We start from the raw sequence: 7,545 nt of genomic DNA on the forward strand, positions 1-7,545 counted from the left end.
AGAGGCGACACAATAATCTCGCCTGTGAAATGAGCCTTCCTGGACAAATACTCTCTGTCACGCGTATGGCCTTTAGGAATCTGCAAACATTAAATCAGTAATCCTGGCAGCCCTGTCTTCAATATGTTTTCAATGCCTGTGATAAAATTATAAAATGTTTGAGCTGATTTTTGATAGGATTAGTGGTTGTGACCTGTGGTGACAGACGGGCCTTTGCACTGAGAGAGCCAATCAGATGAAGCCATCGGCAGTAGGCCTAATCCCCTCTGTCACTGCAGGCTGCCCCGGCCAGTCCCACAGAAATACTGCAGGACAATGCAACAAATGAATTCTGTGGGGAAATTGAATACTGATGTATCAAAGTTAGTCCTGAACTTCTCCTATCTACAGGGATCTTTAAACCTTAGGCAGAACCATTTGACAAAAAATTGAAGTAGCTGACATTTGTTTTCTGTTATCTGTTTGCGAATCCTTTCTCTTTTGTCCTTCACCATTACTATGCAGTTGTATAAATTCCTCTGAACATATGTGCACTGCACCCTGTGACACCCAGACACGTGTCCAATGTTTCTCACTTTTGTAGGAAGACTCTCCAGCCAACCCCTCTGATCCCTGCTACCAGGTAAACACTAAAAACTCAATCTCTGTAAACCTTACTTGACATGCTAGCAGCTTGTTTGCTCCACACATTTGTCAGTTCTGCCATATGAAATATAGATACAGACTAAAAGACTTGTGCAGCTGCAGGATCCATCACTCTGTCAGTCTCTGGCTGTGATCGCCCGCTGGACTGCCTGCCAACATGGCTGCACCCTTCCCTCTCTTTACACCAATGACCTCCCTGGTAGGGCCATATGGCAGCCATTTAAAGAACGCTGCTTGGTTTCTCACTTTCATTTTCTGAGCTTGTTGCCCATCTATACTGTTTTTCTCTGTTAATCTCCCTGCCCCCCCTCTCTCTGTCACTCTGCCTGTCTGTCTGTGACCACCTAGTCTCTCTCCTCTAACAGCCAAAGCTGACTGCCAATTGAAAATGGATGTTGGTTAAAAGGAAGCCCTGGCGAGGTGATTGATGCAGCAAGGAGAGACAGAGCATCAGCTCTTCGGCCCTTAATATGTGTGGAAAATGTCTAATGAATGTTTACAGACAGTTGGCTGAGTTGCTGATCTTTTCACCTTTCCTTCTTGTCAATTAGCCAATTTCTTTATCTGGCTGTCTAATGTTGGACGGCAAGAGTTGGAATAGTTAATTAGATTGTGACTCAGTGGAGAAAAGTTGTTAGTTGTGTGTGTACCTGATGTTGTTAAGTCTCACAAAAATGTGTGTTTGTTTCATAGGCATGTAAGCATGAGCTTTCTTATATCATCTGCTTATGTGTTCAAGATTCCCGGCAGTTATTTGCACTGCAGTTGCATGGTGACTCCCCGCTGGGCCTAAGCATTGCGGATTAAAATAGGAAACTTTATTGTCAAGATGTTTCTTGATTTATAGTGTTACATGAATAGCATCTCCTTCAAGGAATAACTAGGTTTGTGTTTAGTGTGTGTAGCCCCATCAAACGCTAAAGCTGTAAACGTAGCAGTGCAGGATGTGTTCAGTAGGACTATTTGTCTACAACACAATTTCTCCAACAGCTCAAGACCTAAACCATGTTCCTGTTCTCTCTTGCTTGCAAACTGCTGTTTAAAGTCAAGTTGGCTGGCGCTGATGCTAGCAGCTACAACAGCTCAGGCTCACTTAAGGCGGGTTATCCTTCACTTTGGATCAGTTATACTCATTGCATTGCCAATGCCTTTGACATTCCATGTAATTAGTAGCAACAAACTTAATGAAACTTAATGAAACAAAGTAAGACACCAAACATTAACTGTGACGATTCCTTTGGATGAAACCCGGATCCAGACCCTCTTAAAGCAAGCGTGCCTAACACGGTGAAAAACAAATGGAAAAGAAAATGAAAATACAGGAATGTGGCTTGGTGTGTCTTAGTTTTGTGTACCTTTTCTCTGAGATGAGAAATGTTAAGATACAATTGAATGGGGTTTGGAGTGGATGTGACTTCCTCACAATGGAGTTCACAACCTTAAGGAGGATATGTCCCACAAATTCAATTTCCTCTCCAAATTCTATTACGTAAGCAATATATGCAGACATGAAAAAAACAAACAAATGGATTTGGTTGGAAGTTGTAGCTTTAACAGGCTGAGCATCCTTACCTGAAATGACCTCCCTCATCATCTCTCCCTCTCCCTCTCTGAGTTACTCTGTTTTTGCTATAGCGCCTCCACCATGACAAATGAAGACGAATGATTGAAGACAGGCTCTTCATGCTAAGTGTAATCTTTCTAAACAGTAGAAACAGGTGTCCGTGTTACACATCAATGATTCATTGACATGTAAACATGTTTTGGACTGTTTGGATCTTAGGATTTATAATAGGTAAACAGCGTAAATAGAGCTCAAAGTATGAGCTGATTCATCATTTACTTGGTTGAAATAAAACTAATAGTACTCTAGAATATTTTAAGTCATGTTGTAAGTAAAACACCAACAACATATATTTTTCTTGCTTTTCAAATCTGGGTATATGCTTTTTTTGTTTTATACTATTGTTAATCCAACATATTTGGTTGTTGATCAGTTAATAGCACAGCCCAGGTCACTTTCTTTATCTTTATAGACCAAATGATAAATGCAAAACTCAAGCAAAAAACGGTCTGATTCATTGACAATGAAAATAATTGCAGCATTGTCAGCTGTTGATTTCGCTGGCACACAGGGACACTATGAGTCCCAGTTGTTGTGGATCACAGGCAGTCCCTGAGCAAAGCTATTGGGAGTGTTTTGAGTGTGTGTGTGTGTGTGTGTGTGTGTGTGTGTGTGTGTGTGTGTGTGTGTGTATATGTGTGTGTGTGTGTGTGTGTGTGTGTGTGTGTGTGTGTGTATATGTGTGTGTGTGTGTGTGTGTGTGTGTGTGTGTGTATATGTGTGTGTGTGTGTGTATATGTGTGTGTGTGTGTGTTTTACACAGCTAGCCCTGAGTCCAGCCCAATGATATGCTTTACATTCATCACTCAGTTGTTACGCACTGAAATACTTTTAACGTTGAGCATCTGGGGGCCTCACTTGTCGTACTGTGACAAACTTTATCTGACAGTGGGTTTATTTTAGCCGGAGTCAGTTACAACAAAGCTTTTCTGTAAAGACCTTGAGCCTGCTTCATTGGGTTGGGATCAATAGTCAGGCCTTCTCTCTGGCATACACACGATAAGACCGACATGTATGGAGAGCATTGACGGCGAGCTGTGATGGATCAACGCGGCGGTTAAGAGCCTGTCACTGAGCAACGATTGATAGACGAGGTTAGCCATACAGATGTTCAGCCCTGACGCTCTCTGCAGGTCACTGAGCAGCATCTTGGTTGATAAAAGGCAGATGAGGTTAAGAAATGCAGCTCATCCATGAAATAGCTTGTTACGACTTCCACTCACTTCCCCGGCCATAAAGAAAATATTTATAGAGGGCAAGGAGCACAATTTAATGCTGTCCAGACACTGCGGTACTGTGTAGAGGTCAAGGCAAACATGACGGTGCTGTCTGATGAAAGCCAACGCGGTGTCAGCATTCTTATGTTTTTATTCCTCTGCATTGCCCTCATAACTGTACGATATATATATACAATATTCAGAGTCACCGTCACAGCTCCTGATACACCATTTAAACCAAAGCCTCTACAAAAAGATCTGATGCTGTGCAATAGACTTTGCACTTTATTGCCGATAATTCAGTTTTTTTCAGAGGTCACAATTTGACATGAAATCGAAAAACATTTTGCATAACTATAGTACATTATATAATGCCGTAATACCCGTTCACTATGAGCTGCATCTCAAATTTAGCTCGGAGAATAGGCTTTCAAACAGAGAGGTGGAAGCAGCCATGTGTGGATATACAACTCCATAGCACTGAAGCTTGGCGGTAACACCGAGATCTTCTTAACCGTCCATTTGGGTCCACTTAAACCATTCATGGCACAGCACACTCGGTGGTCTTCTGAAGGTAAAATGCATGCAGCATAAATAAGAGGCAGACTCAGAACCCTTCTGGGCTTTTCTGCGTAAAGTGGTTACTTATTAGTCCAATGACTATGAAACTTAAGGAAAAAGTGACAATTAATGCTGAAATGTTGAATAAAACCCAATTTAATGATATGCCTACATTTTTTCAACTCTTAATCTATAATAAATCTGAACTTCACACGCCTGTGTGTGCATAAATTAAGTGTGTTGGTCTTTTATATAAGGGTGTGGTGATGATGCAATAAAATAAAGCCACAGGTAGTAAAAGTGGAATATTTAAACAGAAACATGGTGTATAGGTAAAAGCGATGATGAATATCTTCTAAGTGAAACAGCAGCACAGGAAAAAAGAAATCAAACATTCATAGTTCAACAAATCTTCTTTGATAGAGAGTTTCCCGGACTACTTATCTTGAATGTATGTTCTCAGGCTGGGGAGTTTCCAACGTAACTGCATCTGATTCATCAGTCAGGAGCTGGAAGGAGATGTCTGGCCTGCAGAGCTCTATATTCTCTCCCCAAAGTCTACCAACCAGCCTGCGCTCTGACGGGAGTCCACCTCTAGATATTGCGTCCCTACTTCGACCTTCATTCCTTATCTATTTCTTGTCATTTACCTTACTTAACCTTTGAAGTTGCATACATACTGCAAAAGAAAAGATGGTTCAAAAAGTTTTAAGTGTTGGCAGTGTCGCCAAGCTACCACCAAAGGCTAATACACTTGACCTTTACCAAATGAATCCCTGCCTCCTCCATAATTTCACCGCAAAAGGTTGTATAAATGACACCATTAGCTCACGGCTTTATGTTTCACCTTCATAGTGAAAATGACACGATGAGCTGCTCAGGTCCGGCATTCTGCAGTCAGCTGCAGCCGCCCGCCGCCCCGAGCAGGAAACGGAGAGTTTGACATAAGCAGTGCGGCTCTGTCTCTCTGCTGTCACCCTTCAGTGGAGCACACAGCTCTCTGCAGCTCGTCTGACAGCGGAACGACACAGTGACACCCTTTCTCTACGAAATACAGTGTGGCTGCCTCCCTCTCCTCCCCCTTCTGCTGCCACCCAAGAGATAACCCGCACGCCCCTCCCAACTCCGCCCTTTTGTTACTACCCATAAAGTGCTTCCAGCTCCCAGCTTGCAGCTCATTTCCATAACCGTCCCCACCTTCTATAGTCGTGATTCTGACTCACATTCAGCTATACATATAGGCAGCATAAACAATTATTCTGACACAGGCACATTTGCACAAACTCTCTCCCTCTCTCTGTAATATCAATTACTGGATTCTGCTTAACTAAACAAAAAGTGATGTTAACCAAGTCTATTTGAGTTCCTTTGTGCATTTCCACAGAGCAACATAAGGAGAACATTTTAATAAGCTGTAACAACATTTAGTACCACAGTTCTTCCCATATCACTAATTTATTGTATCCTAATAAAAAGATGTGAATTTAAGACTTTATTAACTACTACTACACCCTGCTCTCCACAGCAATTACACAACTTGCTGATGTGCATCTTTTCTTTGTGTCAGTGATGTATTATACACTACAGCTTTTTATCCAGGAGTTTGTTTGTGCTTATTGAAATGTTGACGTGATTCCTCATACAAGTTGATTTCATCTGTCAGAAGGCTAATTTGTACCCCAGCCCCCCTGCCGTGCAGCTCTAGGAGCCTCTGAAGCCGCTCTCCCTCCCTCTCACTCTCTGACCGCTGACTTATCTAGTGCTGGTATGTTTTAGTGAGTGTGCAGAGAATACCAAGTGGCCGCTCCATCAGGGCTGTAATTATGAGGCCTGCTGAGGAGCTGCCTTGGCCCGCCTGCCTGGGTTCAGCCAGGCAACACTCCTCCTCAGCTTGATCAAAACCCATCACTGAGCAGCATTGTGTTGCTTTTGTTCTCTCTGTTTTCTATTGCCACAATACCTCGTCTCTCCATCTATTTATCCAATGGAAATTAGGGCTATATAACTGAGATTAACCTAATTTGTATTAACTGGTCCATCAACTGAATGGCTGCCTTTTTTAGATGTATTATTCAGCATCCTTTGTTGCTGCAGGGCTTTCTTTTAGGAATATAACAATAGTGCTGCTCTGTACGTTAGCAATATTCCTCGTTATTTAACTAAATATTAATATATATATATACATATATATATATATATATATATATACATGTATATATATTTCTTACAATACATCCTCCTGGTAAATGAAACATTAACATTAAACATTTGTATGGATGCTCAAGGCACTGAAGTAGTGTCAGTGAAAATATTGTAGTCTGTAAAGATTTAGAGGTGGGATGTGTCAGTTTTTTTCAATATTTACCAAAGATCCCTGAACTTATAGTGAATTTCACAGTAAAAGCAGAAAAGATTTACCAAACCATTAAAAAGATTGGCTGCTCTCCTTTGGGCAGCTGTGTGAGTAGTAGCTTGCAGCTTATTCGTTTCCGAACAGGTTTTTACTAAAAGTAACATTGACTCCAAAACTTCGAGTTGCCTCTTACATCAAACATCCATCCAACCGGATCTTGGCATTGACAGGCGGCAGAGGTTACGACTGCAAACACTTAACTTAGAGGAGAATACTGAAACAAATATCTGTGTTATGTAATTGTACCTTCAGAGACTTCAGTCGAAACCTGAAGAGACATAAGTAGAAAACCTTATACTGGAGTACTGATTAAATAATATTTAAGTAATATGGTGCGTTTTTACATTTTTCCTTCATATCATTTGTATGTGCATTGTTTTATTAGCTTGTTCTGAAGCTTCCCTAATACACACATGGCGTGTCTATATATAAAGGTATTACAATGTCTGTACTGCTGATACAGAGATCCTTTAGTTTTGAAAATGTATTGTGATCAATTGCGTGGACAAATCCTCAGTTGTGCATACTGTATGCATGAATTCTGCATTCATATCCAGATTCTGAAGGGTTTCCATTTGTTGTCTATTGGACACGTTTGAGCGCTTGTTGTTGAGTTGGGTTGTATGCAGATAAACAGTTTGTGTGGAGAGCGAATAGTCAAAAAAACGCATTGGAGATTATGCCATCCCATCGCTAATATCTGATGATGAATTTGCTTTTTAGCAATTAAAGTGGACCTATATTTGAATAATGATATTATAGGGCCATACCTATATAAAACATGTATGTGAAGTTTTTTTTTTCAAAATACCAAACAGACCATGCATTTTAGCCATGCCTCATTTCGCTCTATTTGCTCTATTCAGCCCTGTCTTCACAAGGGCTGACTCTGTGGCAAATGAGCTGCAGCTGACCACGCCACCCTGCAAAGGAGGGGGGGCGAGGCACGAGCATCATGTTACCATGCTGTTACCATGCTGTTACCATGCTGTTACCATGCTGTTACCATGCTGTTACCATGCCACGGCAACCTCTCATTCCACTGATAGGTGGAGAGTTGCCCATATAGGCAGAGCTCCCCGTTT

General features: G+C 41.4%; 1 long non-coding RNA gene across 2 annotated transcripts in view; it reads left to right on the forward strand.

The window, feature by feature from the left end:
* LOC307031000 overlaps positions 1-7,545 on the forward strand; it is a 141,588-nt gene that overhangs the window by 25,753 nt on the left and 108,290 nt on the right. For both annotated transcript variants that reach the window (XR_013805847.1, XR_013805848.1), the window contains exon 4: positions 584-622. This is a non-coding gene — a long non-coding RNA (uncharacterized lncRNA). The remainder of the gene's footprint in view (positions 1-583; positions 623-7,545) is intronic.

Source organism: Notothenia rossii, assembly GCF_949606895.1.
Source record: "Notothenia rossii genome assembly, chromosome: 3".
In the NCBI taxonomy this organism is placed as follows: Eukaryota; Metazoa; Chordata; class Actinopteri; order Perciformes; family Nototheniidae; genus Notothenia; species Notothenia rossii.